A 13,333-nucleotide genomic window follows, 5' to 3' on the forward strand; every position below is an offset into this window, starting at 1 on the left:
AATTGCGTCGTGGCTTGTTAAATTATCATTTAAAACAAATTGTCCACTTAAGGAATCATTCAAAATGTGTGCCCTAATGTGGACCCTTTGTTTATTTGATAGCTCCTGCCGTGCTTCACATCAAAATGTTTTATTCTATTTTCAAATAGCATTTGACCAATGTTTTCCATGAATCCGCTTGAAATGAGTTGTAAAAGATGTCTACCGATACCTATATTTTTATTTTTTTTATTGGTTTAAATTTTTTTTATTTTATCTTAACTTAATGAATTATTTTTAGTATAAAAAAATTAATACAAGGATTTACTTCTTTCTTACGTTTTCAAGACATATGCGTTTTAATTTATTTAATAATTAACATGTGATGTATTAATTAATTTAATAATTTATCTCAATATTTAGTTAATATTGGATTAATAAAAAAATAAGAAAAATATAATACTGTTCAATTTTGTCCTGTTAAAACATAAGCATCTTTTACAGGTTGTGCCTGTTAATATATTTAAAAATAAAATTTGATTTAAAGGATAAAATTGAAGTCCTCGGAATTTACTTATATGAATTAAAGGTAAAATTATTAAAATTGCTATTTCCCTAATTTATTAGGGATTGATCGCAGAATTGCTTAAGCAATTAAAAAATATCATTCTGGTTGAATATGAACAGGAGTTACTTAAGAATTGGCAGGAATAAAATGTCTGGATCTATTAATAAAAAAATAAATTTTCAACTAAATCTAATAAAAATTCAAATAAAAATTACAAACCCAAATACATCCTTATAAATAAAGTAAGGATGAAATGAGATTTTATCTACATTTCTTTTTAATCCTAATGGATTATTTAAACCTGTTTGATGTTAAAATCATAAGTGAATTATTGTTAAAGCTAGTACAATAAAAGGTAAAATTAAATTTAATGTAAAAAAAAATCGTGTTAAAGTAGTATTATAAACTGCGAACCCTCCTCAAATTCATTGAACAAGATCTGTTCCTAAATAAGGGACTGCTGATCAAAAATTGGTAAGTACTGTAGCACCTCAAAAAGATATTTGTCCTCATGGTAAGACATATCCTAAGAATCCTGTTGCTATTACTATAAATAAAATAATTATTCCAATTATTCATGTTGGAGTAAATAAATAAGAACCATAGCAAACTCCTCGTCCTACATGAATAAATGAGCAAGCAAAGAAAAAAGAAGCTCCATTAGCGTGACAAATTTGTAAAAATCATCCATTATTAACATCTCGATATATATGGTTTACTCTATTGAAGGCTGTTTCAATTTTGGTAAATCGCTCCAATTTTTATGAAAATTTAATTAATCCATAAAAGTCAAATTTACTATCAGATCTGACCGAAAACTGTGATACTCGTTTACTTTTCTCGATGATGGTGTAACAAGTTGGTTACAATCCGTGGATTTTCTTCTGTATGAGTTATTGATGGTTAGGAAAATTCACGTTTTGTTAAACCCAAAACAGTAGACATACACACAAGAGCGAAAGGGTTTGTGCCGCTGCAAAGAACTAGAATGTTACTGAAGGGAAAAACTATTATACAACATCTCGCACACAAATTGGTTGTGCGAAAAGATGGAGAATGATAATTATTGGATATATTGTAGAGGCCATCTTCGAGTGGAAGATTGACGACAAACAAACAGGCGTCCGTGTGCAAAAGACCGGTCCCTTGTGGGGTTTCTCCGCTTTAGGACCTCGTATCCTAAAATAAAACGGGCTCACAAGATGGCTTCCGAGCCTAATCGCAAATGAACCCCGATCGTCCGTCAGGGACGATTCCCTCAGGCCGGTGGCCTTAATTGTCAAAGAGGGTCCCGTCTCGACTCGATCAAGGTGGCCATGCCACGGTCAGCCGATGCCGTCAACGACGGAAGACGCTTGCCAGCCAACGAGCCAGCAACGCCTGCTGAGCTGTAGGTGGCGGAAGATCGTCACCAGATCCGCTTTTCTCCCAAAGCGGCAACAGGACTGTCTGCAGCCCGCGCCGCAAGTTTCCGGCCACATGGTAGTGCAGGAGCAGCCGTGTGGGCCAACGCCAGCGTCGCGACGCCGAAGGAGATTCTGCTGCAACAGTGAGTACCATACCGTTCATAAACTCTCGCATACACGCCACATATTTGTGAAAACCCACACCCACACGCCACAGAAAAGGGAAAATAAATGTTATAGAAAATGTGAATGTTCCTGTGTTTTCATACTTTGTCCGCGTAGCCCCTCCGAATACCCAGTAACATGCCGGCCCTGCGACACAGTTCAGGGGTCTCATGCTACTGAGTTAGTTACCCGGGAGTGTCTGACCAAAGCCAAAGTCACAATGGTTGGACCAATTTCGTCCATGGCTGGCTCTCATAGAACATGGTCGATTCTATCGATTCTATCATTGAAATTTCGTAATCAACTCGTATGAGCTACTTTCTCCTCATAAAATTACTGAGTCGATTTGAGAAAAACTATCTACAGTTTGTTTTGAACCCATTTACATAGACATTTTATCTTGACTGGACATTTAGCTATATGATCAAAACAGTAAATATTCTCATTCAATCATCTTTTATTTATGTAGGGGAAATGACGGCTTCGGCATGACAGACTATTTTCTGCAACCCAAATTGAAACACTATTTTCACTGGATTTTCTTACGAAAACACTTCGCTGAATGCATGCAAACGATTCTTTATGCTTTCAGCTTGAATTTGACTATATTTTTACCACTGAGAAAAAGCAATCTAGCAAGGTTTTCCTGAAATGAAACACACGTGCTACAAATTGTAGCTGATTTCGAGCTGCCGATAATAGAACAGCAGATTTACATGCAGTTCAAATGGAACGGTTGCCGAAGAAAAACTGGTTGCCGACAATACTCGCTCTCACTAGAGAAGATTGGAGCTTTGTAAAAGCGTTTCAAAACAGTTTTTGACAATTCTTTCGACTGAAATTGTTAGAGCAGCTGGCAGCAATAGATTGTAAACAAACCAATACTGCATATGTGTGCGTTCCTTAGAGAAAAAGGCTATAGAAAGAAGGTCGTTGCTTAGGTTGCCGAGAATACGTAAATTCCCCTACATCAAATTGCGATTATTTCGACGACTACCTATTTGAATCACTTTCATCAAATAATTTAAAAAAATTTCCAACATTTAATATAATATGTCTTTTCAGTAGCCCTTCGAGTTTAGGTTTTCTCCTCCGTAGAATAATTGAAAAAAAAAATGTAAATTTATTAGAGAAATAAAAGCATTTTAAAATTTCAAAACTTTAAATCTGCATCTTCAAGCCTTTTTCCAATATGGCGGGTTTTGGAGATCAATGTGTTATCTTTTTGTTCTCCACAGTGTCAGAGTACTTTTAGTGTTCTATGAGTGTTCACTACCTGTAATCTCATATGAAGCTAGTCAACAAAACAAAAACTTCCTTTCGAGAAAGGATAGGTATCTCACATTTGAAATCAGCGCATTGAAATAAGTGTGATTTGGGCCCCATTTTTTCCCACAGTGCGTCATCAGGAGATTTTAAGTATCTGAAAATATCAATCAGTTTTAAACTCTAAATTACATTTTCTTAAGCTCTGATTCACATTGTGTTTCACTAAGTTTCAAAAGTGGTATCTATTTTAAATTTCGAAAATTTGCTCCAGCTGTTTTATGGTTCGAGTAAAACAATGTTTGGCATTGGGTCTTTTATCTTGTTATATTCCCATCCTGCGCCACTGTATTAAAGCTTTTTACTTTCTAAAGTGCTCTGTGACCTAAAAAGGCTTGATAGTCTAAAACCAAATTCATCTGTGTAGATGCTTGAAATATTTAACATACAGCAATTCTTGCCATCCATGTTTGCCAGCATCGTAAAATTGTTCAGAATGATAAAATCATATCCGAGAACCATTGTGGACCCCATGTAGAAACGATTCCGATGGCATGCAGAAATCATATCTGTCTAATACCATCTCCCACTCCGCACGCATGCTCCGTACTCCTTCCAACATTTGCTCTTGTTTTTCCATGCTCCGGTAAAAACATATCTGTTCAGTTTGTTACACTTTTATTGCAATCTGCAAGATACTACTAGACAAAACCTTAATGGTCATAGTTTAACTCGGTCTTTTGCTGTGGTGCGCTCGTCCAGCTCCGATACCCACTAATTTTTATCTCCCTCATTCGGTGCACCCTGTGAAATCTTCAATCTCTAAAAACCAACTCCGGACAGTCTCCGATTGTGTGTTTGTACGTAGTTACAATTTATTGTTATAGTTATTGAAGCCCTCTCGTCTCTGTTTTTCTCCACCGCCCAGCAGTGGAGTCTTTTGTGGTACAGTTTTTTTTTTCTCAATTGGTACGTTTAACTGTTCCGCGTGTTCTACAAAGAGCCAAGGTTTCAACACTTACTGTTCTGTCCTGTTGTCCGTTCGCCGTCGTTGGTTCTACGAGTTGGAGCACAGAGGTCAGGGCGTGTGTTGGGAGCCCGAGAGACGAGACGCAAGACAGCCACTAAAACAAGATTAGGTATCACTGTTAGAGCGGAAGATGCTGGAGGTGGGGACTTGAACCGAGCCATGTTCCTGCTGTTTTCGAAGGCGCGCGCGACCAATCTCGACAGAGCAGTCGGAGAGAGAAAGAGCGAGATACCAACGGCAAGATATTGCTTTTCGTTGTTTGTTGGTGGAGATATCGCTGGAAAAGCGAGTCGAGCGCGCCAAGCATATGTTCTATTGGTCGTTCTATGCCGTGCCATAGGGGTGGCGTGGTTGAGGTTAGAAACGATTTTTCGTGTCAGAAAACCGGGTAGCTATTGCAACATTCGACCATTGGTTGCTGGTGCGGCATGCAAAATGCAAATTCGTGCTATGGTTGTAGCAAAAAATAAAAATTAGAGATCGGTGTTGACAGTTTAAGGGCGGCAAACGAGTGTAATTTCAGCAATTTCGTAATTCGTCAACCTTTCGTCATCGATTAGTAGGATGGTGCAATGACATTTTCACTAGCAAGAGTCATGGCAAATGACCGCTTGAGTGGTCGAGGGCTCGCTCTATGATGATGAGTATCATGAAGCTTTTCGCACCTTTTGTTTGCAGGAGTAATGTACATATGTAGTAGACCTCAATAAATCACCACTGCTTCAGCATGTGGCGATAAGTACGTTGGTTGATAGATTTAAATATGTATGGGATACCGATGAAGACGTTTGCCGTTGAGCACATGCGTGGTCGTGTGTGAATAGCTATTAGCTATTGCGAAGGTTTGGTTGAAGATGAATATAATACTGAAGCGAATGATAAACGTTGCAACAATGTATTCAAACTGTGTAGTTCGCCTTAAAGGTCGAAGTGTATGATCTTGTGTCTGGGAATCCTGTTTGGTTAACCATCGTAGCAGTGAAGAAGTTGTTAAGTAAACTAATGGTACATTAGCTCAGTTTGTGTACTAAGCTGGTGTTGAACAAATTACGAAAATCTGTCAGATTTTGGGAAATTTTGGATAGTTCATATTATTTTGATAGTATTCACTCAATTCTGTTTTAACGCGATTTTTTTCGCTTCTATTTTTGATCGTGGGATCTCAATTTGTTACCAAAAATTTAATACAACTTGTTTAAAAAAATCACAAAAAATCAGGTTGTATTAAAAATTTAGAAGTCTACATCTGTAATTTTTGGCTTATCATATTAGGATGATTTTGGATGATTTTCATGTGTCTCACGATAAATGTAGGGGACACTCAAGTTTGTATATGGTTTTTTAAGCTGCGTACGATAGCAATCGCTGTATAATCTAATTTTATTGGTGTATTATTCTTACGTTATATTTGAAATAATGAGCATGCGCATTGATTTCATTTCGTAGTTGCTACTCCGTGATTGATTGGATCCAGTGAAATTTGTACAAAGAACTATGTGAATGGAGCATGGTGCAAAAGTCAGTGGATCAATACTTTCAAGATCAATAACGGCAACGGCCACGTCGTTACATTCATCGCTAAGATCACATGTGCATCTCCACGGTTGTCACGGGAGAGACATTGTTAGTGGGAAGGGTGAATTAGACCTGGATTCACTTTGAAAAGTGATCTTTTAAAGCAAATGATGTGACTCTATCAACTCAGAAATGTAAAAGGGTTTGGGTTCTAACCCACGAACATCTGCTCAGTAGACAAAAACGGTTGCTCTAAGGCCACCGTGCACCTTACATCACAACAAGCTACGACCGACGATCGTTCAAGCCAGGACACAAGAAGCTATTCAAGTGAAATGACGTCCCCAAAAGCAGTCAACAATGTTTCACCCAAGTTCTAACAGTAACGATTTTCTGAAATAGCGGCCTGGGATAGATCCCAGTAGGAGTCAACTAAGTTTCTGCACCAGAGTCGAGCATTCGTCTTATTTTATCGACAATATTGCTAACAATAAACAGTAGCATATGTGACCGTAGAATCCGTGAACGACTTTTCCAAACACAACGAAATTAGCCGGCATGTTCAATTTCGAAGAGCATCAAGTTTCAACATGAACAAACACTTAACCATAGCACATCGCGTTACGAGGTGGAAAAAATGATAATATTTTTAATATTTTTTTCAATTCCGTCTAATACGTCAGATGGAGCGAATTCAAACCCTTCAAATTAAGTATCTACCAACTTTACCTTCATTTGATTTAGAAATTACTTAAAAATATTAATTTTAACTCTTTCCATGCTTTAAGTAATTGCGAATTATGTTTAAAATGAGCAAATGATAAAATCATCACACGTACATAACCGAAACAACCGAACCATAGGTAACAAACGGTAATCAATAACAAAGATAACACATTAATTGTGAGAATGTTTCAGCTGTAACAAATTCACCAAATCTATCCATGATCGATGTCAAATGGTGCGGAATCATACATTACACACTAAGATTATTTAACAGATTCCTGTAATTTTTCACAGAATATCTTTGAAAAATTACTGGGAAACTGTGAAAAATCACCAAACTGTTTACCGAACGTTCAGCTGTTTTGTGTGAAATAATCTTAGTGTGTTGCAATTGCACTACCTTTGCATTCACTTGAAACAGAAATGGCAGAAACTCAGCAACACAAAGGCTTTCGGGGAAATGGCGTTCGGTGAAATGGCATTCGGCCAAATTTTCCATAGTAATTTTTTTTGCCCCTGCCTAGCTGCCTACGCCCTTGTCCAACATATACAAAATATTTACATTCTGCATAAGGCTGACGGGTCCGAATCATCCTCAACAATATCCACCGACAAGGATGAGCATCATTTCGTGCATATTTTCCTCCAGCCGATTCTAGCCACACAATAATTAGACATGATTTTCTTTTCTTCCATATCATTTTCATTTTTGCTTGGCTGGCACTTTCATCACCAATCTCGGTTATTCACTCCGATCAGCCAAAGGCCAAGCTCACACACTGCTCCACACTCCGGGAACAAAAGCGTTGCTCATTGCAGCAACCGAACAATAGATCAGCGCGGTCGATGTCATGCCGGGTAACAAAGGGAAAATCAAGAGCACACCAAGCACCATTGCATCAGCAACACGAGATCAAAACGTTAGCAAAAACATATTCCATCAAATTAAATTATCGTACACGGGATGTAAAACTAATAACATGCGATCACCGATGGACAATAACGCTGCCCGAAATCTCCAATCATTTAAGAACAAAACGTATGCGAAAAGCTTACCAAAATAATCTATATAAGGGCCGTTCATAAACTGCATATCACACCATACGATTCATTTTTAAGTTTGTATAAGCCATAGACATTTGCCGCCTTACTTATTTTGGAATCAGTCGTACTTTTTCTCTCTGACGCTTCGTATTTCTCCAGTCAGAATTACTGCTAGTGTCCCGAAAGTTTCCCATTTATTTTTGATGTGTTCTATGACATTTCGACGTGAGTTTGCTATCTTTGTTTGATGATTTTGAGTTTCTAATTGCATCTTATAAAACTGTAACATTCTCCACTGTCGTATCGCATGTGTTCCATTTGACTGGTATCTTTTCACTTTTACTTTGTTGATTCCATGATACCGGATAAGATATAGATATATCTATCGTTCAGAATCATAAGCGCCTAACTGTGATGATCGATTCTCTTAATCGATTTTCTCATTTTTTAATAACTTGGCTGGATTAACATTTCAAGCTGAACATTGCATTAGGTCCGAAATAACAGTGATCGATTATCTTCGTCGACTTTCTCTTTCGTTAATAACTTGAGCACATAACTGATCCTTGTTGTATTTGTTTTATTAGATGCTAGATAAAAGCTTCTTTTATCGATCTGTGTGCTGAAAATACCTGGGAATGTCTTTACATAGCCGTGAAGATACAAAGAGAAAGCCGACGAAGAGAATCTGTCAATGAGACTTAGGACCATTATCATTGTTCAGCTTGTATCAAATCTCCGCGTACATCGTACGGGTTAGGCAAAAAGGTGTGCGTTTGACTTTGTACTGTCGCATTAATGGCCCTTCGCTCATTTTCAACTTCTATTCAATTTTCATACTGCCGTACTCTAACGGAACTATCCACCTACCCTCTTCTAAAAGATCATTATCTAGCTAATAAATTATCATACTAAAAGCTTCATGTTAGCATTTCCAACCAATCCTTTGATTTTCGGTGCGTTTTATGTTGTTTTTGCTAGCTAATATAACCTTTTACTATACTGTATTAAAATAATTTCGGAAAATTGATTCACTGAACTGTGGTAATGCGTAAAGAAAATCCATGAAGAGAATCGATCATTGCAGTTAGGCCCTTATGATTCTGAACGCTAGATATACATTATTAGCAATGCTGTGATATAACCACAACGAGATGGCCATTCAGAATGGTTCAACGGATGTTAAATGGGGTAACATTCAAATTTAACACGATTTAAAGTATTTAAATGCATCATTAATTTTTTTGGTTAATAATTAACACATTTTTCCATACTTTATCATAACTAATTTCTGGAAGCATTTACTTGTGTTTTATACAAATAGTATCAATGTTCCGTCATATCGTATCTTCAAGTGAGCTTCGCAAGCGCCACATTCCATTCAGACTTTTTGGATATGAAGCGAACCTTTTAAAGTGAATTGCACATACCAATGACCAGTGTCATCACTTACTCACAGATGAAATTTGCCTCGACCAGCCTGGCAGGACATACCCTAACTCTTACTGAACCAAAGGTCAGGGATCTGGTATTTTTAGAGAATTTTACCAAAAATCAATAGAAAATTATTACTGAGTGATTTCTGCTTGCGACTTTGGATAAACATTTTGATGCCAAATATTTTGGAATACAGAATGAATTGAAAAAAGGATTCGAATGCCATCCAGGAATCTGGGAGATTTCTGAAACAATTTTGTTTGTTTTCGGGGTTTCTTCTAGTATTTCAGGAAATTCACAACTTATAATTTTGAGGGATCTTCGGAACGATTAAAAAGAGTTGCATAAACTTTGTTAGCCAGGAGTAGTTTTTTTAAATCAAAAATAATCTTTTATATTTTTTTCTATAAATTACTTTTTTATATTTATCAAACTCTGGAAATTCAACGAGAATTTAGCTAAGAATTCTAAAAATTAACCCACATGCGACTCTGAGAGAACTTCATCTGGGATTATCCATGATTAGTGTGTGTGTGTGTGTGTGTGTGTGTGTGTGTGTGTGTGTGTGTTGTGTGTGTTGTGTGTGTGTGTGTGTGTGTGTGTGTGTGTGTGTGTGTGTGTGTGTGTGTGTGTGTGTGTGTGTGTGTGTATGTGTGTGTGTGTGTGTGTGTGTGTGTGTGTGTGTGTGTGTGTGTGTGTGTGTGTGTGTGTGTGTGTGTGTGTGTGTGAGGGTGGGTGTGAAATTTTGAGCGATTTGCATGTATGAGAATTTCCTCAAAAACTATCGAGAATTTAGTCTGAAATGCATAATTAATTGTTGAAATTCAGTCCGGACTCTCAAGTGTAACCACTAACATACAAAGCTTAAAACAAAACAACAAGTGAAATCGAAAGCCAATCCTATGTCCGTCTGGTATGTTCTTTATGTTTCGTTTCCTGCTCATAAACCCACATATCTGATGCAGCCAGCCTGAGACAGAATTCGCAACAATTTCCCAGTATTGCACGATTAAATCTCGCTCAAAAAGGAGAACATATTTCGTGAGCATGCTTTGTTCGCGTACCTGTACAGCCCATTGCAGCCATCGCCAATCATCTTCCTTTAATTTATGTCCTTTGTACCAATAAAATGCCGTACAAATCGGTACATAATCTTGTGTCCATTCTGGAGGCTAAGGTGTTTGAGTGTGTGCGTTTCTCCCTCATTCATAACTCATTTCGGATAAGACAGGAAGATAATTCGACTTTGCTCGCTCGCTCCCTCGCTCGGTGGTTTGTCATAAAATGCGATTCTGCAAATCTGTTCACCGGAGCGCGACTAAAAGCTCCAGATCCTCATTTTGTCGTTAAAGGTATGTTCAGATGACCTTGCGTACGGATCTTGAGCGTGAATTCAAGCTGGATCCAAGCTGGAAGCGGTTCGTTGTCCCTGTCGTCGTTGTCATCAACATTGCCGTCATCATCAGTAGAGATTAGAAGGAGCGATCCACTCTTGTGCTTCAGCAGCGTAGTGGTCTGTCTCGTAAATACCTTGAGTTATGGCTTATTGTTTTTAGCTGTGAGTGGAGGAAGGAATTTATACCGTGCAAGCGTTGCGAATCTTGATGGCTGGGTGCTTCCGAATGGAATAGCCTTAATGGGATTAAAATTCAGGGTTCGTCACTTGGACGGCGCTCAAGTCTCCTGGCTTTCCGCGCACGCCAATGAATGCACTTTCACCGAGAGCGTGTGTGCATTATGATCATGCAATCATCAGCATTGGACGCGAGTCAATGACCTTCCATGTACTCGACAATGAGCGTTATAATTTGCAATCTATGCACATTCATCAGCATTGAATTTTTTGCTCTACTGCACCTGAGCACATGCAGGAAAACCGAATCAAATTTGCGTTAGACTTCTGGAAGCTACTGCCAGCTTTGCGATCATTCGAACATTCCTCAGATCCTAGGTGAGTGATTTCCTTCCTTGTAGTAGGAGTTGTTCGGTTGAAAACCCCCTGAAGGGATCTTCTGTTTCGCTTCGACCACCCGGATCACTGCGCAGTGCACTGTTCGCGCTGCACTGAGACCCATAAAAATTCTGAAAGATGATAATGTCAATCGTGACATAAAGCTGTTACCTTTCATAATAAAATGTACATATCTAGCCCCTGCTGGGGAGCTTCTCCAGCCTATCGCTGGAACGAATGACTAAACTGCTACATTTTTACGACGATCCCTCTAGATCGAGAAGTTGCAAGGAACATTTTCATTGAGAGTTGTTATAATCTTTCCGCTATGCCTATGTACCTTCCCGGAGATCACAGTTTTGCATTCGCAATCGCGCAATGAAGATTTACAGCCCTCGCGCTGCGGGGCGCATGTCGACAAGATTCTAGAGCTCATCTCTATTGTACCTAGTCTTCTTTGCCATTCTAAATCCAATCAATCCATCTTCTTTCGTCGGTGAAAGGAAGAGTTGGTCTAGGTTCGGTATCTACTTTTGCTTTCAGCAACGTTACTTCTTCGCATTAGATTCTTTCGTTCCTTGATTACTGCACTCTGAATGCCAAACAATTGCACAATTGCCAATCGTCTAGTCACTCGTCACGCCCAGCAATCAAATTCGCCGCGTCCCTTTACGCAACTTTTGGGGTCGCCAAATGGCAGCCCACGACGATTGGACCATTCAATTTGCTTTCGCTGACCATCCGCCATCTGATCGATCAACGAGAGGTTATTGACAGTGCAATGACATTCTCGTCGCAATGAGGTTATGTCATTCAATGACCCGCAAAAGCTACCAGGGGAAGAAATGATGTAGACACGCGAACGTCATCAGCTCGGTTGAAGATGACACTCGCTCTTTACGAGCTGCGAGACATGCTCATTACGCAAAAAAGCAAGTACTTACTCACTGCTGCCATAGTCGCACGACTGCGCGTGTTGAGGTTCATGCAATTAATTTTGCACAGCTTGTTTCGCACTGCGTTGACTTTCGGGTGGTAGTTAAGAGGGTCTCTCTCTCTCTTCTAGATGGTGCTCTCTAAAAGGTGTGCCAAGTTTTATGATGTAAATTTGATAACCGTTGTAAATCTGTGCCATTCGGGCAAAGGTTAATGTCGCTGCCGTTGATCTGTTTCAGTTGCCCGTTTATGCTTCGGGGGGCTATTGAATTCTGTTGATATCGCACAAGATGAGCGATTCTAATGGAATTAAAGGGGGATCATCACTCCAAAAGCTCTTTAACAGTAATTGATTTTGTTTTGGTATGAGCATGTTTTTGCCTCTGGGTTTTGATGGGGTTAATGAAATGCAGAAAACTTTGCCTATAGTCAAGGTTGCAAATACTTAATCAGCGATTTTTCACACACTCACTCACTCACTCAGCGATCACAAAATCGCTGATTGTGACTCATAGAAAGCAAAATATACAGGTTTGATGTTTCAAACGCATACTTTGTAACCTTTTCTTGTAAGTTACAAGTAAAACATGTCATCATACCATCTTTTGGTATTATTAATCCGAAAAACATTATTTTAGCTGAAATGAGTATTTGCAACCTTACCTATAGTTATTAAATTTTTATTGGAAAATGATGCCATGATGTGATAAAGGAATGGCATTTAAGCTAATTATATAAAAAGTGCTCTAAACTTAATAAAATTTTGAAGCAAACAGCTCATAAGCTTGACTTTTCCTTATTTTTTTTCAAACCCAAATAGGAATTCCCATTACATTTTTGCGACTTATGGGATGGTTTGGTACTTGCCAAAAGGTCGAAAGCACAAAAGGTAGAATGGACAAAAGGTCGAATGATGAGAAGGAGACAAAAGGTTAAATTGACCAATGCTCGAATAATTCAGAGAGAGAGAGACAGTCGGTCGAACGATGCAAGGTTATGTTGTCTCAAAGGTTAAATGGACGTCGAATGAAAAGAAGGTCATAGGCACAAATGTTCGAATGGACAAAAGGTCGAATGATTCAAAGTGGGACAAAAGTTCGAATGATGATAAGGAGTAGAAAAGGTTGAATTGTAAAAAAAAAACGCCAAATGATTCAAAGAGGAAAAAAAGGTCGAATGTTGGAACATTTTGTGTTGAAGTCCACTTAGCATATGGCAAATAGTGGTTAGAATATTTGACAGATTTAAGACACCGTTACGTTGAATATTAAATAGATTATCATCAAAATCGATATTTTTTGTTTATATGA

At 38.4% G+C, this 13,333-nt stretch overlaps 1 protein-coding gene and 1 pseudogene across 1 annotated transcript in view; both read right to left on the reverse strand.

Moving 5' to 3' along the window:
* The window catches only part of exp (expansion), a 279,003-nt gene that overhangs the window by 63,373 nt on the left and 202,297 nt on the right, over nt 1–13,333 (reverse strand). The gene's annotated exons all lie outside the window — the stretch shown is intronic.
* Nucleotides 587–2,107, reverse strand: LOC135704534 (cytochrome b-like; annotated as a pseudogene).

Source organism: Ochlerotatus camptorhynchus, unplaced genomic scaffold, assembly GCF_037179485.1.
Source record: "Ochlerotatus camptorhynchus isolate MF236.1 unplaced genomic scaffold, CSIRO-AGI_Acam_v1.1 ptg000243l, whole genome shotgun sequence".
NCBI lineage: Eukaryota > Metazoa > Arthropoda > Insecta > Diptera > Culicidae > Ochlerotatus > Ochlerotatus camptorhynchus.